Genomic DNA, 26,911 nt, shown 5'->3' with positions numbered 1-26,911 from the left:
GATATGGTGAATGCAGGGCCCAGGGAGAGCGGATATAGTGAATGCAGGGTCCGGGAAGACCAGATATAGTGAATGCAGGGCCCGGGGAGAGCGGACATAGTGAATGCAGGGTCTGGGGTGACTAGATATAGTGAATGCAGAGTCCGGGGAGACCAGATATAGTGAATGCGGGGTCCAGGGAGGCCAGATATAGTGAATGCAGGGTCCGGGGAGAGCGGATATAGTGAATGCAGGGTCCGGGGAGAGCGGATATAGTGAATGCAGGGTCCGGGGAGAGCAGATATAGTGAATGCAGGGTCCGGGGAGAGCGGATATAGTGAATGCAGGGTCCGGGGAGAGCAGATATAGTGAATGCAGGGTCCGGGGAGAGCAGATATAGTGAATGCGGGGTTCGGGGAGAGCGGATATAGTGAATGCTGGGTTCGGGGAGAGCAGATATAGGGAATGCAGGGTCCGGATAGACCAGATATAGTGAATGCTGGGCCGGGGGAGAGCAGATATAGTGAATGCGGGGTCCGGGGAGAGCGGATATAGTGAATGTGGGGTCCGGGGAGACCGGATATAGTGAATGCGGGGTTCGGGGAGAGCGGATATAGTGAATGCAGGGTCCAGGGAGAGCGGATATAGTGAATGCAGGGTCCAGGGAGAGCGGATATAGTGAATGCAGGGTCCAGGGAGAGCGGATATAGTGAATGCGGGGTCCGGGGAGAGCGGATATAGTGAATGCGGGGTCCGGGGAGAGCAGATATAGTGAATGCGGGGTTCGGGGAGAGCGGATATAGTGAATGCTGGGTCCGGGGAGAGCGGATATAGGGAATGCAGGGTCCGGGTAGACCAGATATAGTGAATGCAGGGCCGGGGGAGAGCAGATATAGTGAATGCGGGGTTCGGGGAGAGCGGATATAGTGAATGTGGGGTCCGGGGAGACCAGATATAGTGAATGCGGGGTTCGGGGAGAGCGGATATAGTGAATGAAAGGTCCGGGGAGACCGGATATAGTGAATGCAGGGTCCGGGGAGAGCGGATATAGTGAATGCAGGGTCCGGGGAGAGCGGATATAGTGAATGCAGGGTTCGGGGAGAGCGGATATAGTGAATGCTGGGTCCGGGGAGAGCGGATATAGGGAATGCAGGGTCCGGGTAGACCAGATATAGTGAATGCTGGGCCGGGGGAGAGCAGATATAGTGAATGCGGGGTTCGGGGAGAGCGGATATAGTGAATGCTGGGTCCGGGGAGAGCGGATATAGTGAATGCAGGGTCCGGGTAGACCAGATATAGTGAATGCAGGGCCGGGGGAGAGCAGATATAGTGAATGCGGGGTTCGGGGAGAGCGGATATAGTGAATGTGGGGTCCGGGGAGACCAGATATAGTGAATGCGGGGTTCGGGGAGAGCGGATATAGTGAATGAAGGGTCCGGGGAGAGCGGATATAGTGAATGCAGGGTCCGGGGAGAGCGGATATAGTGAATGCAGGGTCCGGGGAGAGCGGATATAGTGAATGCAGGGTTCGGGGAGACCGGATGTAGTGAATTCGGGGTACGGGGAGACCAGATATAGTGAATGCGGGGTTCGGGGAGAGCGGATATAGTGAATGCTGGGTCCGGGGAGAGCGGATATAGGGAATGCAGGGTCCGGGTAGACCAGATATAGTGAATGCTGGGCCGGGGGAGAGCAGATATAGTGAATGGGGGGTCCGGGGAGAGCGGATATAGTGAATGTGGGGTCCGGGGAGACCAGATATAGTGAATGCGGGGTTCGGGGAGAGCGGATATAGTGAATGCAGGGTCCGGGGAGAGCGGATATAGTGAATGCAGGGTCCGGGGAGAGCGGATATAGTGAATGCAGGGTCCGGGGAGACCAGATATAGTGAATGCGGGGTCCGGGGAGACCAGATATAGTGAATGCAGGGTCCGGGGAGAGCGGATATAGTGAATGCTGGGTCCGGGGAGACCAGATATAGTGAATGCAGGGCTGGGGGAGAGCAGATATAGTGAATGCGGGGTCCGGGGAGAGCGGATATAGTGAATGTGGGGTCCGGGGATACCAGATATAGTGAATGCGGGGTTCGGGGAGAGCGGATATAGTGAATGAAGGGTCCAGGGAGAGCGGATATAGTGAATGCAGGGTCCGGGGAGACCGGATGTAGTGAATGCGGGGTTCGGGGAGACCAGATATAGTGAATGCAGGGTTCGGGGAGAGCAGATATAGTGAATGCGGGGTTCGGGGAGAGCAGATATAGTGAATGCGGGGTTCGGGGAGAGCGGATATAGTGAATGCAGGGCCAATATGAGGCAGATAGACACAAACTGTAGGAGAGCTACAGGTTCCGGTCTGGTTACTGACCTTCACCATGCAATAGAAATAAGGTATACCTGTGCTAAAATCCAAACAGTCTATATATGTACAGTATATAACCCATCAGGTGCTAAAGGGGTGTGACCACATGTTTAAACTAAAAATTCTGACTAAACTCTCTGCACGTTTCTTAAACCTCCTTTCTAGCAAACTTTGCACAAAAACAGGGATTTTTAGTTTACATACATTGCAATATATGTTTAAGCCGGCCAACTACGTCAAAGTAATCCCTCTCTGGCCAGTCCCTAATCTACGCTGCAAAGTACTTGCTTATAGCATACTTATTTATTTTTTACAGGTACTTATATAGCGCCGTCAATTATGCAGCGATTTTACATATAACTTTAAATACATGCGCTAATGTGACAAATCATATACAGTATGCCAAAATAGAATAAAATATGTTGCCGCTGTTCCTAAAGTGAAAAACACTTTAAATAATAATAAATCAATAATACAGCGCAAACAATGCTTCAATGTGAAATAGTGAAAAAGTCCCCAACAAACTGTCCTTCAAAGAGATTTTTCTGTTGCAGGTGAAACGCGAAAGACTAGAATATGGTGCAAAAGGTCATTTATTTCAGTGCAGCAACTTAAAAGGTGAGACTAATATATGAGATAGACTCATTACATGCAAAGCAAGATAGTTCAAGCCGTGATTTGTCATCATTGCGATGATTATGGCTTACAGCTCATGAAATACATTACTGAAATAAATGAACTTTTCCACGATATTCTAATTTTTTGAGTTTCGGACCCCTGCAAATCATGGAGGGGTCTGAAATTCACATTGTAGGTCCATTCCCACTCTGAGAGACAGAATTGAAAAACAAAATTCAGGAAATCACATTGTATGATTTTTAAAGAATGTATTTGTCTTGCACTGCTGAACATAAGTATTTGAACACCTGAGAAAATCAGTGTTATTATTTGGTACAGAAGCCTTTGTCTGCAATTACAGAGGTCAGACGTTTCCTGTAGTTCTTGACCAGGTTTGCACACACTGCAACAGTGATTTTGGCCCACTCCTCCACACAGATCTTCTCTAGATCTGTCAGGTTTTGGGGCTGGTCTCATCTGACCACATGACTTTCCCCCATGCCTCCTCTGGATCATCCAGATGGTCATTGGCAAACCTCAGACAGGCTTGGACATGTGATGACTTGAGCAGGGGAACCTTCCGTGCAATGCATGATTTGAAACCATGACGGCGTAGTGTTCTACCGACAGTGACGTTTGAAACTGTGGTCCCAGCTCTCTTCATGTCATTGACCAGCTCCTCCCTTGTAGTTCTGGGCTGATTCCTCACCTTTCTTATCATCAGTGATACCCCACGAGGTGAGACCCCAGTCCGAGGGAGACTGACAGTCATCTTTAGCCTTTTCCATTTTCTAACAATTGCTCCAACAGTTGATCTATTTTCACCAAGCTGCTTGGCAATAGCCCCGTAGCCCTTTCCAGCCTTGTGGAGGTCCACAATTTTGTCTCTGGTGTCTTTTGACAGCTCTTTGGTCTCGCCCATGGTAGTAGGCGTCTCACTGACTGTGGGGTAGACAGGTATCTTTAAAGAGCTCAGACAGGTGCTACTACGTTAGATTAATGAGTGGAGTAGAGGTGGACCTTTTAAAGGCACAGTAACAGGTATTTGAGACCCAGAATTCTTGCTGTTTCTTAGGTGTTCAAATACTTATGTTCAGCAGTGCAAGACAAATACATTCTTTAAAAATCATACAATGTGATTTCCTGACATTTTTGTTTTAATTCTGTCTCTCAGAGTGGAAATGCACCTACAATGTGAATTTCAGACCCCTCCATGATATCTAAGTGGGAGAACTTGCAAAATCGCAGGGTGTTCAAATACTTCTGTTCCTCACTGTATATCCAACAAGGGATATCCTTTATATCAAAGAGACATCCTCCATGTCCAGCAAAGAGACATCCTCTATATCCATCAAGGGATATCACCCATATCCATCAAGGGATATCACCCATATCCAGCAAGGGATATCACCCATATCCAGCAAAGGATATCACCCATATCCAGCAAGGGATATCACCCATAGCCAGCAAGGGAAATCACCCATAGCCAGCAAGGGAAATCACCCATATCCAGCAAGGGAAATCACCCATAGCCAGCAAGGGATATCACCCATAGCCAGCAAGGGATATCACCCATATCCAGCAAGGGAAATCACCCATATCCAGCAAGGGAAATCACCCATATCCAGCAAGGGCAATCACCCATATCCAGCAAGGGAAATCACCCATATCCAGCAAGGGAAATCACCCATATCCAGCAAGGGAAATCACCCATATCCAGCAAGGGAAATCACCCATATCCAGCAAGGGAAATCACCCATAGCCAGCAAGGGATATCACCCATAGCCAGCAAGGGATATCACCCATATCCATCAAGGGATATCACCCATATCCATCAAGGGATATCACCCATATCCATCAAGGGATATCACCCATATCCATCAAGGGATATCACCCATATCCATCAAGGGATATCACCCATATCCATCAAGGGATATCACCCATATCCAGCAAGGGAAATCACCCATATCCATCAAGGGAAATCACCCATATCCAGCAAGGGAAATCACCCATATCCAGCAAGGGAAATCACCCATATCCAGCAAGGGAAATCACCCATATCCAGCAAGGGAAATCACCCATATCCAGCAAGGGAAATCACCCATATCCAGCAAGGGAAATCACCCATAGCCAGCAAGGGAAATCACCCATAGCCAGCAAGGGAAATCACCCATAGCCAGCAAGGGATATCACCCATATCCAGCAAGGGAAATCACCCATATCCAGCAAGGGAAATCACCCATATCCAGCAAGGGAAATCACCCATATCCAGCAAGGGAAATCACCCATATCCAGCAAGGGAAATCACCCATATCCAGCAAGGGAAATCACCCATATCCAGCAAGGGAAATCACCCATAGCCAGCAAGGGAAATCACCCATAGCCAGCAAGGGATATCACCCATAGCCAGCAAGGGATATCACCCATAGCCATCAAGGGATATCACCCATAGCCATCAAGGGATATCACCCATATCCATCAAGGGATATCACCCATATCCATCAAGGGATATCACCCATATCAATCAAGGGATATCACCCATATCCATCAAGGGATATCACCCATATCCATCAAGGGATATCACCCATATCCATCAAGGGATATCACCCATATCCATCAAGGGATATCACCCATATCCATCAAGGGATATCACCCATATCCATCAAGGGAAATCACCCATATCCATCAAGGGAAATCACCCATATCCATCAAGGGAAATCACCCATATCCAGCAAGGGAAATCACCCATATCCAGCAAGGGAAATCACCCATATCCAGCAAGGGAAATCACCCATATCCAGCAAGGGAAATCACCCATATCCAGCAAGGGAAATCACCCATATCCAGCAAGGGAAATCACCCATATCCAGCAAAGGATATCACCCATATCCAGCAAGGGATATCACCCATAGCCAGCAAGGGAAATCACCCATAGCCAGCAAGGGAAATCACCCATAGCCAGCAAGGGAAATCACCCATAGCCAGCAAGGGAAATCACCCATAGCCAGCAAGGGAAATCACCCACAGCCAGCAAGGGATATCACCCACAGCCAGCAAGGGATATCACCCACAGCCATCAAGGGATATCACCCACATCCATCAAGGGATATCACCCACATCCATCAAGGGATATCACCCACATCCATCAAGGGATATCACCCACATCCATCAAGGGATATCACCCACATCCATCAAGGGATATCACCCACATCCATCAAGGGATATCACCCACATCCATCAAGGGATATCACCCACATCCATCAAGGGATATCACCCACATCCATCAAGGGATATCACCCACATCCAGCAAGGGAAATCACCCACATCCAGCAAGGGAAATCACCCACATCCAGCAAGGGAAATCACCCACATCCAGCAAGGGAAATCACCCACATCCAGCAAGGGAAATCACCCACATCCAGCAAGGGAAATCACCCACATCCAGCAAGGGAAATCACCCACATCCAGCAAGGGAAATCACCCACATCCAGCAAGGGATATCACCCACATCCAGCAAGGGATATCACCCACATCCAGCAAGGGATATCACCCACATCCATCAAGGGATATCACCCACATCCATCAAGGGATATCACCCACATCCAGCAAGGGATATCACCCACATCCATCAAGGGATATCACCCACATCCAGCAAAGGATATCACCCTCATCCAGCAAAGGATATCACCCATATCCAGCAAAGGATATCACCCATATCCAGCAAGGGATATCACCCATATCCAGCAAGGGATATCACCCATATCCAGCAAGGGAAATCACCCATATCCAGCAAGGGAAATCACCCATATCCAGCAAGGGAAATCACCCATATCCAGCAAGGGAAATCACCCATAGCCAGCAAGGGATATCACCCATATCCAGCAAGGGAAATCACCCATATCCAGCAAGGGAAATCACCCATATCCAGCAAGGGCAATCACCCATATCCAGCAAGGGCAATCACCCATATCCAGCAAGGGAAATCACCCATATCCAGCAAGGGAAATCACCCATATCCAGCAAGGGAAATCACCCATATCCAGCAAGGGAAATCACCCATAGCCAGCAAGGGAAATCACCCATAGCCAGCAAAGGATATCACCCATATCCATCAAGGGATATCACCCATATCCATCAAGGGATATCACCCATATCCATCAAGGGATATCACCCATATCCATCAAGGGATATCACCCATATCCAGCAAGGGAAATCACCCATATCCAGCAAGGGAAATCACCCATATCCAGCAAGGGAAATCACCCATATCCAGCAAGGGAAATCACCCATATCCAGCAAGGGAAATCACCCATATCCAGCAAGGGAAATCACCCATATCCAGCAAGGGAAATCACCCATATCCAGCAAGGGAAATCACCCATAGCCAGCAAGGGAAATCACCCATAGCCAGCAAGGGAAATCACCCATAGCCAGCAAGGGAAGTCACCCATAGCCAGCAAGGGCTGTCACCCATAGCCAGCAAGGGCTGTCACCCATAGCCAGCAAGGGCTGTCACCCATAGCCAGCAAGGGCTGTCACCCATAGCCAGCAAGGGCTGTCACCCATAGCCAGCAAGGGCTGTCACCCATAGCCATCAAGGGCTATCACCCATATCCATCAAGGGTTATCACCCATATCCATCAAGGGCTATCACCCATATCCATCAAGGGCTATCACCCATATCCATCAAGGGCTATCACCCATATCCATCAAGGGATATCACCCATATCCATCAAGGGATATCACCCATATCCATCAAGGGATATCACCCATATCCATCAAGGGATATCAGCCATATCCAGCAAGGGTTATCACCCATATCCAGCAAGGGATATCAACCATATCCAGCAAGGGAAATCACCCATAGCCAGCAAGGGATATCACCCATAGCCAGCAAGGGATATCACCCATAGCCAGCAAGGGCTATCACCCATAGCCATCAAGGGCTATCACCCATAGCCATCAAGGGCTATCACCCATATCCATCAAGGGATATCACCCATATCCATCAAGGGATATCACCCATATCCATCAAGGGATATCACCCATATCCATCAAGGGATATCACCCATATCCATCAAGGGATATCACCCATATCCATCAAGGGATATCACCCATATCCATCAAGGGATATCACCCATATCCATCAAGGGATATCACCCATATCCATCAAGGGATATCACCCATATCCATCAAGGGATATCAACCATATCCAGCAAGGGAAATCACCCATAGCCAGCAAGGGAAATCACCCATAGCCAGCAAGGGATATGACCCATAGCCAGCAAGGGATATGACCCATAGCCAGCAAGGGATATGACCCATAGCCAGCAAGGGATATGATCCATAGCCAGCAAGGGATATGACCCATAGCCAGCAAGGGATATGACCCATAGCCAGCAAGGGATATGACCCATAGCCAGCAAGGGATATGACCCATAGCCAGCAAGGGATATGACCCATAGCCAGCAAGGGATATGACCCATAGCCAGCAAGGGATATGACCCATAGCCAGCAAGGGATATGACCCATAGCCAGCAAGGGATATGACCCATAGCCAGCAAGGGATATGACCCATAGCCAGCAAGGGATATGACCCATAGCCAGCAAGGGATATGACCCATAGCCAGCAAGGGATATGACCCATAGCCAGCAAGGGATATGACCCATAGCCAGCAAGGGATATGACCCATAGCCAGCAAGGGATATGACCCATAGCCGGCAAAGAGACATCCTCCATTGCCAGCAAGGGCTATCACCCATAGCCAGCAAGGGATATCACCCATAGCCAGCAAGGGCTATCACCCATAGCCATCAAGGGCTATCACCCATAGCCATCAAGGGCTATCACCCATAGCCATCAAGGGCTATCACCCATATCCATCAAGGGATATCACCCATATCCATCAAGGGATATCACCCATATCCATCAAGGGATATCACCCATATCCATCAAGGGATATCACCCATATCCATCAAGGGATATCACCCATATCCATCAAGGGATATCAACCATATCCAGCAAGGGAAATCACCCATAGCCAGCAAGGGAAATCACCCATAGCCAGCAAGGGATATGACCCATAGCCAGCAAGGGATATGACCCATAGCCAGCAAGGGATATGATCCATAGCCAGCAAGGGATATGACCCATAGCCAGCAAGGGATATGACCCATAGCCAGCAAGGGATATGACCCATAGCCAGCAAGGGATATGACCCATAGCCAGCAAGGGATATGACCCATAGCCAGCAAGGGATATGACCCATAGCCAGCAAGGGATATGACCCATAGCCAGCAAGGGATATGACCCATAGCCAGCAAGGGATATGACCCATAGCCAGCAAGGGATATGACCCATAGCCAGCAAGGGATATGACCCATAGCCAGCAAGGGATATGACCCATAGCCAGCAAGGGATATGACCCATAGCCAGCAAGGGATATGACCCATAGCCAGCAAGGGATATGACCCATAGCCAGCAAGGGATATGACCCATAGCCAGCAAGGGATATGACCCATAGCCAGCAAGGGATATGACCCATAGCCGGCAAAGAGACATCCTCCATTGCCAGCAAGGGCTATCACCCATAGCCAGCAAGGGATATCACCCATAGCCAGCAAGGGCTATCACCCATAGCCATCAAGGGCTATCACCCATAGCCATCAAGGGCTATCACCCATAGCCATCAAGGGCTATCACCCATATCCATCAAGGGATATCACCCATATCCATCAAGGGATATCACCCATAGCCAGCAAGGGATATCACCCATAGCCAGCAAGGGATATCACCCATATCCGGCAAAGAGACATCCTCCATAGCCAGCAAGGGTTATCACCCATAGCCAGCAAGGGATATCACCCATAGCCAGCAAGGGCTATCACCCATAGCCAGCAAGGGAAATCACCCATAGCCAGCAAAGGAAATCACCCATAGCCAGCAAGGGAAATCACCCATAGCCAGCAAGGGAAATCACCCATAGCCAGCAAGGGAAATCACCCATAGCCAGCAAGGGATATCACCCATAGCCAGCAAGGGCTATCACCCATAGCCAGCAAGGGAAATCACCCATAGCCAGCAAGGGAAATCACCCATAGCCAGCAAGGGAAATCACCCATAGCCAGCAAGGGAAATCACCCATAGCCAGCAAGGGAAATCACCCATAGCCAGCAAGGGAAATCACCCATAGCCAGCAAGGGAAATCACCCATAGCCAGCAAGGGATATGACCCATAGCCAGCAAGGGATATGACCCATAGCCAGCAAGGGATATGACCCATAGCCAGCAAGGGATATGACCCATAGCCAGCAAGGGATATGACCCATAGCCAGCAAGGGATATGACCCATAGCCAGCAAGGGATATGACCCATAGCCAGCAAGGGATATGACCCATAGCCAGCAAGGGATATGACCCATAGCCAGCAAGGGATATGACCCATAGCCAGCAAGGGATATGACCCATAGCCAGCAAGGGATATCACCCATAGCCAGCAAGGGATATCACCCATAGCCAGCAAGGGATATCACCCATAGCCAGCAAGGGATATCACCCATAGCCGGCAAAGAGACATCCTCCATTGCCAGCAAGGGCTATCACCCATAGCCAGCAAGGGATATCACCCATATCCGGCAAAGAGACATCCTCCATAGCCAGCAAGGGTTATCACCCATAGCCAGCAAGGGATATCACCAATAGCCAGCAAGGGATATCACCCATAGCCAGCAAGGGATATCACCCATAGCCAGCAAGGGATATCACCCATAGCCAACAAGGGATATCACCCATATCCGGCAAAGAGACATCCTCCATAGCCAGCAAGGGATATCACCCATAGCCAGCAAGGGCTATCACCCATAGCCAGCAAGGGCTATCACCCATAGCCAGCAAGGGAAATCACCCATAGCCAGCAAGGGAAATCACCCATAGCCAGCAAGGGAAATCACCCATAGCCAGCAAGGGAAATCACCCATAGCCAGCAAGGGAAATCACCCATAGCCAGCAAGGGAAATCACCCATAGCCAGCAAGGGATATCACCCATAGCCAGCAATGGATATCACCCATAGCCAGCAAGGGATATCACCCATAGCCAGCAAGGGATATCACCCATAGCCAGCAAGGGATTTTAACCATATCAAGCAAAGAGATATCCTCTATATCCAGCAAGGGATATCACCCATATCCAGCAACAGACTAACAGACTAAAATATCTAATCTTTAGCTCCTGCTTTCTGATTGTTTCTTCCGCTTCCTATTGTTTATCTTATTTTTTCTGTCGTGAGATCTTCTCTGTGCCGCAGCCACTGTTCTTTCATTTTCTTTTCCTTTCTTTTTGCTTCCTCCTCTTTCAATCTCTCCATCATTCTCCAATCACTTTCTTCAATTCTCTTCTGTTCTTCTCTCTTCTTCTCTGCTTGTCTCCTTGTAGCCTCCTTTTTCCTGCGATCTTCTTCCAGACACTTCTCCTCCTCTTCTTTTTTCTTTTCCCATCTTTTCCCCTCTCCAGCTGTGAGTCTGTCCATCATTTTCTGTACCTCTTCTTCCCTTTTCTTCCGGTTTTTTCTCATCTCCTCTGCTCTTTTGCATATATCCTCCTCTCTTTTGCGATCTAGATCCAGCCGCTTCTTCTCTTCTTCTCTCCTGTTTTCCCATCTCTGGGCCTGCCCAGCTCTGAATTTGTCCATCATTTTCTGTTCCTCTTCTTCCTTTTTCTTCCGTTCTTCTTTCCTTTCCTCTGCTTTTCTCCTTTTAACCTCCTCTCCCTTGCGAACTTGGTCCTGCTGCTCCTCCCCTTCTCTTTTTTTGTATTCCCATCTTATCGCCTGCTTTTCTCTGAGTCTGACCATTGTTTTCTGCTCCCTTTCTTCCCTTTCCTTTCGTTCTTCTCTTTTCTCCTCTCCTTTTCTCCATTTATCCTCCTCTATCTTGCGATCCTCTTCCAGCAGGTGATCCTCTTCTTTTTTTGTGTTTTCCCATCTTCTGGCCTCCCTATCTATGAATCTGCCCAGCCTTCTCTGATCCTCTCCTTCCTTTTTCTTCTCTGCTTTTCTCTTCTCCTCTGCTTCTTTCCATTCAGCGTCTTCCCTCCTGTAACCTTCCTCCAGCCACTTCTCCTCATCTCTTTGCCTCTGCCTCTCCACTTCCATCTCTCTGGTTTTTGCCTCCATATATCTTAAACTTTCCTCCCTTCTCTTCTCCTCTTCTCTTTCCTTTCTCTTCTGTACTTCTCTTGTCTTCCTCAAATTAGCTAACTCCTGCGTGAAATATTCTTCCTGCTGCTTCTCCTCTTCTCTTTTTCTTTTTTCCCATTTTACCGCCCCCTCATCTCTGAGTTCCTCCATCTTCCTCAGTACCTCTTCCTCTCTACGGTTCTGTTCTTCTTTCCTCTCCGTTGCTTTTCTCCAATGAGCTTCCTCCCTCTTGCGATTTTCTTCCATCTGCTTCTTCTCTTCTGTTTTTTTGCGTTCCCATTTTCTTGCCTCATCATCTCTGAGTTTTTCCATCATTCTCTGTTCCTCTTTTTCCTTTCTCTTCTGATCTCGTCTCTTCATCTCTGCTGTTAACCACTTAGCTTCCTCCCTCCTTCGAACTTCTTCCTGCTGCTGCCTCTCTTCTATTATTTTGTTTTCCCATTTTCTCTTCTCATCCTCTCGGAGTTTGTCCATCTTTTTCTGTTCCTCCTTTTTCTTTCTCCTCTGTTCTGCTTGTCTCTTTTCCTCTGTTTTTTTCCAATTCTCTTCCTCCCTCTTGCGAAATTCTTCCAGCTGCTTCTCCTCTTCTCTTCTTTTGTTTTGCCAATTTCTCGCCTCCTCCTCTCTGATTTTATCCATCATTCTCCGTTCCTCCTCCTCCTTTCTCTTCTGTTCTTCTCTCTTTAGCTCTGCTTTTCTCCAATTAGCTTCCTCCTTCCTGCGAATTTCATCCATCCGCTGCATGTCTTCTATTTTTTTGTTTTCCCATTTTCTCTCCTCCTCCTCTCGGAGTTTTTCCATTTTTTTCTGTTCCTCCTCTTTCTTTCTCCTCTGTTCTGCTTTTCTCTTTTCCTCTGTTTTTTTCCATTTCGCTTCCTCCCTCTTGCAAAATTCTTCCTCTTCTCTTTGTTTGTTTTGCCACTTTCTCTCCTCCTCCTCTCTGATTATATCCACCATTCTCTGTTCCTCCTCCTCCTTTCTCTTCTGTTCTTCTCTCTTTAGCACTGCTGTTATCCAATTCGCTCCCTCCCTCCTGCGAATGTCATCCATCCGCTGCGTGTCTCGTGCTTTTTTGTTTTCACATTTTCTCTCCACCTCCTCTCTTTTTTCCTTCCTTCTCTGTTCCTCCACCTCTCTTTTTTCCTTCCTTCTCTGTTCCTCCGCCTCTCTTTTTTCCCTCCCTCTCTGTTCCTCCTCCTCCTTTCTCTTCTTCTCCATCATCTTCTGCTCTAATTCCATCTTTTCCGCCTTCCTTTTCCTGCGATCTTCTTCATACCACCTCTTCCTCCCTTTCCTCAGTTCTTCCCACATAATATCTTCCTGAACTCGGAAGCAAGATGTTGTGCGCTTCACCTATAAATGAAAACAAAGCGATTAGTGGCCGTTCAGATTTACATTACATTGGCAGTAATTTGGATTTTGTTTTATATGGTTGATTATATAATTGTGACGTTTCTGTAGAATATTTTCATCTGCATCACATAAAGTGTATGTAAACCCATATTCTATGTCTCACTATGTCTGGCATCGCCCCTCACTGTATACAGTGTATGTAGAGCCAAAGCCTTTTGTTCTAGTCTATAGATAGTATAGGGAAGGGTTACAACCCCTATGAAGTTATTTTTTTTTCTGTGTCCAGGAGATTTCCCATCACTTCTTGTCCTAGAGATGCAACAGGAAATGTGAGGAAATCTCTCTAATGTGAAAGTAATTCCCTTCTTAGTTGTCACAGGAGTGGGTGTCTCTATTGGAAGATTTTCCTTCACCAATTGCCCAGAATGTTTGGATTAGCACTCCTCAGCGGCAACACAGATCACAAGAAGAAATCAACACGGCATCTAACTTCTCACCACTCTATCCAAAAATAAAAGACGCCTTTACATATACTTTTAAAGGACAGTTTACCCATGAACAAAAATGCAATATATTGCATATGGACAGTCCTTACATGTTATGGCTGCATTAGTTTTCATTTTTCAGCCTAAGACGATTTTTAGCAAATACAGAAAATATCTGCTGATCTTGCCGAAAAATGCTGGAAATAGACAGCATTACCAAGGTTATCCTTCTTCTGTAAACTGTTAATTTCCCCCCATGTAATTTATAGAAGAACAAAGGCAGGCGTGTTTGTAGTCCCACCTGCGTGGCAGCCATGACTTCTTGTATAGATACAGTGGAGGAGTCAGGGCTGCTGCTAGAAACCACAGGGACCCATACAGCCAACCTGACAGGGACCCCCAAATAAACTCTGTTTACTAGGCTTCAGTTAGGAATGAACACAGTGAGTGATCAACTCCGAGCACTCATTGTGTTTATTCAGGAAAGGAATGGGCTGGTAAATGTGGCATTCATCGGACCCTTCCCCTGCTCTCCGTCCTGAAAGTTCCTATTAGGATCCTATTGCGTGCTTATAGCTGCTGGTGGTAAGGAGAGGAGAGAAGCTGGCAGCATTGTGGGGGTACACAGGGGGGCCTGGGCAGCAAAGGGAAATGTATGGTGCACAAGGAGAGTGATGGCTATGGCAAGGGGGCAGTTACTGGAACTGATCCCCTGTATGGCTCTCCCTGCAGTGGCTGAAAGTTGTCGGGAGGGAAAAGAGAAGAATCCAGCTTTCAGCTGCTGCAGAGAGTCATACAGGGGATCGATTCAAGTAGCTCCCCCCCCACTGTGCCAATCACACTCCATGTCTACATCCAATTCACCCTACTGCTTGGGTCCCCCTGCTGGCCTTGGCCCCATACAGGAGGACCGGTGGTACCCCCATATCCACAGCCCTGGGAGAGGTGAACATAGCCACCCAGGGACAGGAAATGTGTTCTTCACAGGATATGTAGGTGAAAATTTTGTGAAAAAGTCTGAAAATGAAAACGAATGCAGCCATGTGTCCAAATTAGGTAGATAATGTCATGAGCCCCCCCCCCATCCCTTTGTGTATGTGCAGTTGTGGGTGGGTGTCATAAGAATAGTGAAAAAAAATACTTACGAATTGGGTCATTTTTGCACTTCTCAGAATTTGTGTGAAAAATCACAACCGCTCAGCAACCGTAAATTAACGGTTACCAAATATGAAGTAGCCGACAATAAACCTGTAAAGAAAGAAAGACAAGATTAATAATACATTCATGTAACTAGACATCACACAAAGTCAGTGCCCATAACTACCACTAATAGCAATCATACGACTGAACAAGAGCCGAGGGGGGGGGGGGCAGGGTATGCATCACCAATAACCACCAATGATTGTGGGATCGATTTTAAAAAAAAAGAGAGGTGAATATGCAAACCCAAACTTTCCCTCTTTTTTCCATTATCTAATAAAAAATTAAAACCCCGGAGGTCATTGAAGTATAACTAAAGACAAAACTTTTTTTTTTGTTTTGGACAGAATGGAGATGGATTAGTCCCCCTGGCAAGTTCTTACTGCTGTCTGTGTCCCCGTCAGGGAGATTCACCCTTCACTTCCTTAGCACAGGCTTTTCTAATTGGTGCAAATAATGAGAAATGGTCATATTGTAATAAATGACATTGTACACAGGCTTTTCTGCATAGACCGGGGCGGATTATATTCTATAGGGCGTTGCCCAGCTTTGGTCTTCATGGAACTGCTGCAGGTTGTTTAAACTGAACAGTCAGTTGGGATCTAAAAATAGTTCAAATCACATACTTGCTTGCCCCTCCCCTTTCTCCATAGCATCACACACACACACACTGCAGTCTGCGCAGAGCAGAGCAGAACACAACTTACCTCTTCACTCCCCCAGCTACAACTGATTCTCTGCCTGCTCAGTTCTTAAAACACCGTCCCTTCCGCTGTGATGTCATCAACAGTGGGCGGAGCCTGGTCATGTGACATGCCAAGCCTTATATGGGCAAAGGAACAAACAAGTCCAGACATGTCTTCTGCGCAGTGCAATGAGGATATTAATGCAATGCTATAATTATTGTTCTTGGTGTCATTAATGAATGTAATGATTTAAATAAATATAAATGTATGTAATTTGTGTAATTGAATATTGCAATGTAATAATTTCAATGCAATGATATAATGTAATCGTGTTCATGTAATTATTTAAATATAATTAATGTAATTAATTACATGAAAATCATTTTTAATTTCTTCATAGACCGGGGCTGAGTATATTCTATAGGGCTTTGCCCAGCTTTGGTCTTCATGGAACTGCTGCAGGTTGTTTAAACTGAACCGTCAGTTGGGATCCAACAGTAATTCAAATCCTACACCTGCTTGCCCCGCCCCTTTCTCCATATCAACGCAAACACATAATTGATGTGATTGATTATTGTAATGTAATGATTAAATGAAATGATATAATTTAATGAATGCAATTGTTTAATATAATAACGTCATGATATAAGTTGGGGAAAAGCGTGTTACTAATTACAGAGACTGTACATGACATTTGCTTTAATTCCCCCAAAATGTCACCAGCTGAGCTAAACTAAAATATCAGTTAGGATTTAAAACTATCACAGCCAGCATGTCCCTGTATATACATCATTATTATCTATCTGTCCATCTATATATCTATTATATTTAAAATCAATAAACTCCATGAACAATAACAAATAATGACAGAAGATCTGGTTGGAGTTTGATTTCCATCAGATCAGATTATTAGGAGAATATAGGAAACCTCAGGATATGTCAGAGTTATATAAATAAGTAGAACAGAACAAAAAACACAACTTACCTCTTCACTCCCCCAGCTACAACTGATTCTCTGCCTTCCCTCCACTGTGATGTCATCAACCCGGTCATGTGACCAAGCACAATACCATATATGGTCAAAGGTGCAAACAAATGCCCAGCCATGTCTCCTGTGCAGTGCAATGGGGATATTAATGTCATGATATCGGTGTCATTAATGAATGTAATTATTTAAATAATAATAATGTAATTGATGTAACTGATTAATGTAATGATTTAATTAAATGATATTAATTTAATGAATGCAATTGTTTAATATAATAACGTCATGATATAAGTTGGGGAAAAGCGTGTTACTAATTACAGAGACTGTACATGACATTTGCTTTAATTCCCCCAAAATGTCATCAGCTAAACTAAAATTTCAGTTAGGATTTAAAACTATCACAGCCAGCATGTCCCTGTATATACATCATTATTATCTATCTGTACATCTATATATCTATCTATTATATTTAACCCCTCGCCCTCCAGAGGATTTACCCTCCTTAATGACCACGCCTCTTTTTGCTACTCGGCGCTGCACTAATTTAACTGATAATTGCGCAGTCATGCAATGCTGCACCCAAACGAAATTTACATCCTTTTTTCACACAAATAGAGCTTTCTTTTGCTGGTATTTGATCACCTCTGCGCTTTTTATTTTTTGCTCTATAAACAAAAAAAAACAAAAATTTTGCAGAAAAACGATATTTTTTACTTTTGGCTATAAAAAATATATATTAAACGCAAACTTATAAATTTAGGCCAAAATTTATTCTGCTACATGGTTTTGGTAAAAAAATCCCAATAAGTGTAAATTGATTGCTTTGTGTGAACGTTATAGCGTCTACAAACTGTGCTACAGATACTGCAATTTACTCCATTGTTTTGCTATACAGCGCTGCGCTAGTTTAACTGACAATTGCGCGGTTATGCAATACGGTACATAAATAAAATGTATGTCCTTTTCTTCTCACAAATGGAGCTTTCTTTCAGTGGTATTTGATCACCTGTGTGCTTTTTATTTTCGGCGCTATAAACTAAAAAAATTTTTAAGAAAAAAAATGTTTTTGTAAAAAACGATATTTTCTGATTTTGGTCATAAAAAATATCCAAAAAACTAAAATTTCATCATAAATTTAGGCCAAATTGTATTCTGCTACATGTTTTTGGTTATAAAAATCCCAATAAGTGTAAATTGATTGCTTTGTGTGAACGTTATAGCGTCTACAAACTGTGCTACAGATACTGCAATTTACACAGCTTTTATTTCTGACTGCCCATCACATTTCTTGAGGTGCTAAAATACCAGGACAGTACAAACACCCCCAAATGACCCCTTTTCGGAAAGTAGACACCCTAAGCTATCTGCTGAGATGCATATTGAGTCCATGGAAGATTTGTTTTTCCACAAGCTAGTGGAAAACAAATTTTTTTTTTTTTTTACATAAAGTTGTCATTTAAATGATTTATTTCTAAATATATTGGGAGCCTAGCCACATACAGGAGCCTGAAATCCAATGACCACTTTGAAAGCCTGAAGGTGCGTAACTTCCTCATTTCACTTCCTCACTACCTATCACAGTTTTGGAGGCCCTGAAATGTCAGGATTGCACCAACCCTCCCCACCCCACCCCTAAATTACCCCTTTTTGGAAAGTAGACACCCCAAGCAATTTAAAAAGAGGCATGGTGAGTATTTTGCAGATCTCATTTTTTCTCACAAGGTTTTAAAATATGAAAAAAGAAAAGAAAAAATATATTTTTGTTTTTTTTCTTAATTTTCTAAAAACTTGTGGCAACAAACGAGATCTGCAAAATATTCACCATGCTTCTCATCAAATTCCTTGGGGTGTCTACTTTCCAAAACGTGGTCATTTGGTGGGGGGGTTTGGTGCTATGATGGAAATCTCAGGACCTTCGAAACTGTGATAGGTAGTCAGGAAGTGTAATGAGGAAATAAAGCCTTTTAAAAGCCTGAAGGTGCTTATTGGATTTTGGGGTCCTGTACTTGGCTAGACTGCCAAAACGTCTCTCACATGTGGTACCCCCATACTCGGGAGACGTAGCAGAATGTATTTTGGGGAGCAATTCCACATATACCAATGGCATGTGTGAGCAATAAATCATTTAATTGACAATTTTGTGTAAAAAAAAAAAAATTATCTTTGTCATTTTCCAAAAACTTGTGGTAAAAAAATGAATTCTTCTATTCGTTCAACATGCCTCTCAGCAAATAGTTTGGTGTATCTACTTTCCAAAAAGGGGTCATTCTGGGGGGTGGGGGATTTTATGCCCAGCATTAGAAGTTTGTGCCACACATCACTCACTCTTCAAACCACCTGAAGATCAATTCTTTTCTGACACTTTTTGTTCACATCAAAAAAATCAGTATTTTTTTGCTAGGAAATTAATTTAAACCCCCAAGCATTATATATTTTTTTAAAGCAGACACCCTAATGAATAAAATATTCACACAGCGATTTTTCAAAAGCAAATTAAAAACAAAAATTCTCTTTTTTTACTTTTAATGTACAAAAACACAATACAGTATGTAGCACTGCCCCTTGGGACAAGCTGGAATATATTATGGGTCCTGCGCTCAATAGATCCAACCCTAAGCAAACCCAATCCCTCTGGCACAACTGGTAATGAATAGCAAATACCCCGCCAAGAAATTTGCTGACACAGGGTTAAATGAAACAAGAACAATTTTATGGAGAATGAAATGCAGTGTAGAGGGGTGGGGTTCCCCTTTCAACTTCAAAACTTACTTTTCTTCTTTTATGCAATGCAGTAAATTTGGTCTGCCACTAGAGGGCTTCACAGCCAAGAGTCTCCGGATGGCAGAGCCACACTTTAAGCAGAATACAACTGATATCAAACAAATAAACTTACTTATGCTCTATCAATGAAATGTATTACCCACACCGGTGTATGATTCTGCTTCTGAGGGGCGTTAGCCAAAAATCACCTCAGAGTCAGAACAGGATGCAATAAAGAGGTACCTCTAATAAGGCTACTAAGCCAGATTCCCCCACTTCAGTCCTTGTAACGGTGGAGCTCTAGTTGGTGCACGTTTAGTCCCTACAATGAAGTAAATAGCAGCTGAAGGCTTCTTTGGAGTTTCAGCTGGTGTGGGTTACATCCGATTTCACTAGGTTTCTGAGCTGAGAGGGTCCAACCTCCGTGTCTAAAGGCAACACAAAGCACCCCAAGACCAGAGGCAGTCGCAGGATGCAATCTCCCAGTATGTGTCAGTCCCCGGGGCAGACAGTCTCAATTACACTGGTGGTGAGGGGCAAAGCAGGCAGAGGGATCTGTGGCTTGCACAGGGCCCCGAATGGGTGAGATCCCAGCAGTGGGGTGCGGATGTCCCAGTCTATATGCAAAGTGTAAATGGTGTGTCTTACTCTCTCCAGTGGGACAGCTCACCAGACTCTGAACACACAGCAGGGTCCCTCTATCCGCGCTGAGTGCTGTAGTGCCTCCTCCTCTGCTTGGACGGGCTCCACATGTCCCTGTCTTTTCTCCAGCCTCATGTCTCCCTGTTCTCCCCCTTCACTTCCTGCTTCCTCCCCCCCCCAGCGTTCTTTGCTGTGTAGTGGATGAGTCATGAACTTGGCAGAATGCCCAGGTTTTACAAATAGGGGAGAGAGAGGAAGGACTGACTGCTGAACGTGTGATAAATCCTCTTGTACAAGGAGCCTGCTACAAGTATATTGGCCAATTATTTGGTAAAATATAAAAGATGATGGTATGCCCAGTAAACAGATTCCAAACATGACATTATTTAAAACTGCACATGCCCTGTGCAATGGCGACAAACTGCATACATTCACTAGGGGGCGGTAGTGTGTTCTTCACAGGAACACACTGATCTGGAAAGCTGAACTCTGCTATCTGGTAGAGTGTGCTGGAAACTAACAGGGAGGAGAGCTGCAGTGTAAACATTGCATCCGTCCTCTCTGTCAGTAATTGCCGGTAATCGCTGGGCTCCAGCGGGTAATCACCGGCAGGGACTCGGTGATTGACACCTGTGGCCGCGATCGGCAGCGTGGGTAGGGCAGTCACACGCCTCCTACCCGATATGCAAAATCACGTATATATACATGATTTTGTGCAGCGGTGTCGCCCTTCCGCAGTGAATGTACTCTGGCTGGTCATCAACCAGTTAAAATCAATAAACTCCATGAACAATAAGAAATAATGACAGAATATCTGGTTGGAGTTTGATTTCCATCAGATCAGATTATTGGGAGAATATAGGAAATCTCAGGAGTATATGTCAGCTATATAAATGTGCAGAGCAGAGCAAAACACGACTTACCTATTCACTCTCCCAGCTACAACTGCCACTTCTGCCACTCACCTCCTTTATACCCCCCCCCACTCCCCCCCCAACACAGTGGAAGCTGGTCATGTGACCAAGCATCATACCATATATGGTCAAATGCACAAACAAGTGCCCAGCCATGTCTCCTATGCTGTCAGACTTTGAATGACAATTGCGCGGTTATGCAACATTGTACCCATATGAAATTTGTATAAATAGAGCTTTCTTTTGGTGGCATTTAACCATCACTGGGTGTTTTATTTTTTGTGCTATAAACAAAAAAAGAGCAAAAAAGAAAGTTTTTCTTTTTTTCCATTATAAAATTTTGCAAACAGGTAATTTTTCTCCTTCGCTGACGTGCGTTGATGAGGTGGCACTTATAGGCAGCACTAATGGGCACTGATAGGCTGCACTGATGAGGCGGCACTGATGGGCGTTGATAAGGAGGCACTGATGATGCTGCACTGACATGCAGAAATGATGGGCATTGATAGTTGGCACTGGTGGGCACTGATAGGCTGACAGCACTGACTGGCACTGCTGGGCGCAAATGCTGAGTGCTGATCATCAGGGCACTGATCATCACTGCCAATCTGCTGTGTGACATGTGCCGGTTATCGGCAGTACTTTCCTCGTGCCGTCACAGCGTGAGGAAAGTGCTACTGATAACCGGCAAATGTATTTACTCGGTGATCTGCTGTGTCATTGGAGACAGCTGATCACGTGGTAAAAGGCCGCTGTGATTGGCCTTTACTTCATCACACGATCAGCTGTGTCCGTAGGTTGTGAAGTGGTTACAATTGTCCTATTGTTGGCCAATTGCACACTGCTGTATTCTCTGCGGTATCTTTTTTTTTTCACTTTAAAAATGTTATTGATTTCAACAAAGAGGTGATACAGAGTAATAAAAGCGTTTAGAAGTGCTGTAATGACATTTCTGAGCAGATGACATTCAGGTAACACACTATATTCGTATATACAGGATGAACTCCAGGAAGAGATGGCGTGCATCCTGACCCGGGTATCAACCAAAACAAAGAGAGAAAAAAAAGAGAGCTACATAAGGTACGTTGAAGCAATTCAAGCCAAGTATTGTCATCATATAATCATCGATGGGGGTGATCAGATGGGTTTCACCACAGATATTCCGGTGACAGGCAGAAACTATGTGATGAGAGGGTCACTGGAGAGATCATTTAGTCAGGGTGACCAATTTGCTAAAAATTTGGGGATTTTTAAATGAGCTTTAGCAAACACATATTCCATATTTAGAATTTGGTTAGGAATGGAAATAAGTTGTGGAATATTTGGTGGTGTTTGATTTTTCCAGGTGCGAGCAACAGATAGGCGTGCTGCTATCAAGATGTGTGTGATAATGGAGTGGTACTGACTAAGCCATCGCTCCAGGCTAATTCCGAGCAGCGCCAGTTGGGGTGTAAGATCATGGGATATACCTGGAATTCTTCTAATTAGGGACTGTACATCAATCCAAAAGGAAATTAAAATAGGGCAAGTCCACCAGATGTGTACTGTTGTTCCTCTATGGCCACAATTTCTCCAGCAAGCTGGAGAGTTGGATGGAAAGAGATGGGAGAGTGTTGCTGGTGTGTAATACCAGTTGTGAAGGATTTTTGGGCTCTCTCCCAGTGGATGAGATTTCTAGAGAATCGTAGGGTAGATTGAGTTGCTGCATGCCATTCGGTTAAATCCAGCTGGAAGTTGAGCGATTTGTCCCAAGTTTCCATGGAAGGCAATATTTGTTCTGCGCATTGGGAATGTAGCAGTTTATAGATGTGTGAGATTCCTTTTAACGAGGATGATGGATGTTCAAAGAAACGTATGATATCTCTCTGCAGTATCTTAATTCTTTCATTAAAACCTCAGTCTGAGCTCTTTGTCTCTAGTAAATTTGGGCCTAGTCTTGTCATGGGAATTGTCCTGCCATTGTCCTCCATGTAGTAAAAAAAACCTGTTAATGCATTTCATGTTTTCTCTAGTACATTTTAACCAGTTCTCTCATTAGAAAAATGCCCTGCTGCTGGCTAATGTTACATGTTTATCCTCTGCAGTCACTCAAAGTGGAACTTTCTCTATCAACATGGACTATTTTAAATCCTTATGCTGCTAGCATGACTAAATGGATAGGAAGTATATCATATTTATTTGGTTTACATTTTTTTTTTCACATTTCTTCAGTTACTTCCTGTTTTCCAGCTTAGAAGAAATTGTCCAGCAGCAGGACAGATGAAAAAAGGGACATCCACGGTGAACTACCGGCTGATTTCTTTCCACCTTTGAAATCAGGCCTTTTACCATCTGATGAAAAAGCGTGTCGCTAATAATGATAAATAGAAAAAAAATTATTTTAAAACTGAAATGATTCAGATTGGAATGCTGCTGCTTTATGTAAGCCAAGCTAGATGGAAAAGAAAAAAAATCTATTTCACAGCCCCAATATGCACTGCCAAGGTACACTGTTACACTCGGTTCACATCTGTGCTGGTGGTGCCGCTGCAGGACCCGCACAAATACCTGCAGCCGCACCACCCACACAGAGGAAGGCGGGGGCCAATAATTCTAATGGCACACCACCCACACTGGAAATCGCAACCATACTGGGTTCCCGTGCGGGCTATGATTTCCTAAGTAGTGCAGGGACTTCTTCCCTGCGTGTCCCGGGGCACGGGGGTCCATGCAAATGAATGCAAATCGCGGCCCGCACGACCGCACAGATGTGAACCTGGGGTAACTGGGACTGTCAGTGAAAATCATACTGTTCTGTAACTCCATACACAGATTCAAGGCATTCCCAAGCATATTATTAACCCCTTGCCCTTCTGAGGATTTACCCCCCTTCCTGACCAGGCCATTTTTCATGATACGGCGCTGCGTTACTATAACTGACAATTGTGCGATCCCAAATTAAATTTACGTCCTTTTTTTCCCACGAATGCAGCTTTGATTGATTGGTATTTGTTTTTATTTTTTGCACTATAAACAAAAAAAGACCGAAAATTTTGAAAAAAATCCCCATATTTTTGACTTTTTGCTATTAACCATTTGCCGCACGCCCTATGGCCTAATGGCGGCTGGCAAATGTCGTCAGCGTTCCGGGTGGACGCCATATGGTGTCCTCCCGCACATGTGCAGATTGCGCTCCTGTAGAGCCGCGCAGCGGAGCGATCTGTCACCGGCCGTGTACCTCGGACACGGCCGATGACAGATCTGAGTATCGGCCCCCTTTGCCGGTACCATGTGACCTGCGGTGACCAATCACAGAAGGTCACATGACAGTTGTATACAATGGATGGCTTCATTCATGCCATCCATTGTATACTAGTGTCTAGCTGTGAATGGTCACAGCTAATCACATGCACATGTCATGTGATTAGCTGTGGCCAAATCACAGCTAAGCACAAAATAAAAAAAACCCTGAATGAATCGATGTCATTCAGGTAAATGATTGCTTATAGCAAAGTAATTCTTTGCCATAAGCAAATTGTGTGGAAAAAAAAAAATACTGATCATATTGGTGACAATATGTAAAAAAAACATAGTGAAACTAATTTTTTTAATTTTTTAATTTTCGGAAAAATTATGACAAAAAAAATACAACTTCAAAAAACTCGCCATGCCTGTTATGAAGTACGTCGGACTGTCTACTCTGCAAAAATGGGTCATTTGGGGGATATCTGTACTGTCCTGACATTTGGGGGATATCTGTACTGTTCTGACATTTGGGAGATATCTATACTGTCCTGACATTTGGGGGATATCTGTACTGTTCTGACATTTGGGGGATATCTGTACTGTTCTGACATTTGGGGGATATCTGTACTGTCCTGACATTTGGGGGATATCTGTACTGTCCTGACATTTGGGGGATATCTGTACTGTTCTGACATTCTTGGACCTCAAGAAATTAGATTGGCTGTCAGTACTTCAGGATTGTTCAATATTCAGATCTATCCCATAGTTTGTGAACTCTATAACTTTCCTACAAACTAAAAAACACATCGTAATTTGGGTTATTTTCACCAAAGACATGGAGCAGAATACATCTCGGCCTAAATTTATGAAGAACAATTATTTATTTGCAAACTTTTATAACAGAAACAAAGAAAAACGTGTTTTTTAAAAAAAATTTTTGGTCTTTTTGTGTTAATTTAGCAAAAAATAAAACCCCCAGCAGTGATTAAATACCACCAAAAGAAAGCTCTAGTTGTGTGAAGAAAATGATACAATTTTAGTTTGGGTACAGTGTTGTATGACCGCGCAATTGTCATTCAAAGTGTGAGAGCGCTGAAACCTGAAAACTGGCCTGGGCAGGAAGGTGTAAAATTGCCCGGTATTGAATTGGTTAAACATGGGCAGTAAAAATTTTTAAAAAATCTACATTTCTTCATAAATTGAGGCCAATGTATTCTGTGACATGTCTTTGCTAAATAAAAATCCCAATATGTGTAAATTAATAGGCTTTTGTGAAAGTCATAACCTTTGATACTGAATGTCGCCACATGGAAAATTGGCGACTTCAGTCACAGAGGCACCAGCTAAGCGGCACCAACAATTTGCCCAATCTCAGTCCCTTGGCGGTGGGGGGCAGAAGGGGTACCTGCCCTGGGCGCCACGTTGAGGGGGGTGTGCTGGAGATTGGTTCCGCTCCTCATTGACTGAGTGACTTTAGGCTCACTCTTGCTGGAAGGAGGATTTGTCTTTCTCCTCCCTCCAGGCTGCAGAGGGCAGCAGAGAGCCGGGATGCTGGCAGCCCTTCTATCCCTCTGCCTTGTTTTTGGATCCCTTACCTGAGCTGAGGGGAAGGGGACATGAATGGCGGACTGAAGAAAACCATGTGAGTCAGATATTATCCCATATATACAGCTGAGAAAAGTGAGGCCAGCCTGGGCCGTATTGTATGTTTATCACCCTATAAATGTCCCTGGGGGAGGGGGGGGGGGACTGTCATGGTTGCTTAGCAACTGACTTCACACTGCTGATAGGTCTGGACCGGGCCTACGGTATTTCTGAGCACACATGTATTGTACGCCGTCCGCACCGAGTACATGTATGGTGGGATTGTACGCCGTCCACACCGAGTACATGTATGGAGGGATTGTACGCCGTCCGCACCGAGTACATGTATGGAGGGATTGTACGCCGTCCACACCGAGTACATGTATGGAGGGACTGTACGCCGTCTGCACCGAGTACATGTATGGTGGGATTGTACGCCGTCCACACCGAGTACACGTATGATGGGATTGTACGCCGTCCACACCGAGTACATGTATGGTGGGATTGTACACCGTCCACACCGAGTACATGTATGGTGGGATTGTACACCGTCCACACAGAGTACACGTATGGAGGGATTGTATGCCGTCCACACAGAGTACATGTATGATGGGATTGTACGCCGTCCGCACCGAGTACATGTATGGAGGGATTGTACGCCGTCCGCACCGAGTACACGTATGGTGGGATTGTACGCCGTCCGCACCGAGTGAATTTTACTATCCATAGGCGACACTTTAACCGATTACCGACGCCCGATAGCAGAAATATTGCTACAGGGCAGCAGCGGTGCGCAGAATCACCTATATATATATATATATATATATATATAAAGCGGAAGTTACGGAGCGGCCATTTTGGAAAAGGTATTCATCCAGTTTTGCCAGTAGGAGTGTATGCTAAGACACCTTGCTTGTGTGTAAG

Source organism: Staurois parvus, unplaced genomic scaffold, assembly GCF_062004578.1.
Source record: "Staurois parvus isolate SC_StPar_1 unplaced genomic scaffold, SC_StPar_1.0 ptg001723l, whole genome shotgun sequence".
Taxonomy (NCBI): domain Eukaryota; kingdom Metazoa; phylum Chordata; class Amphibia; order Anura; family Ranidae; genus Staurois; species Staurois parvus.
The sequence above is the reverse complement of the archived record's forward strand: the minus strand, read 5'-3'. Positions refer to the sequence as shown.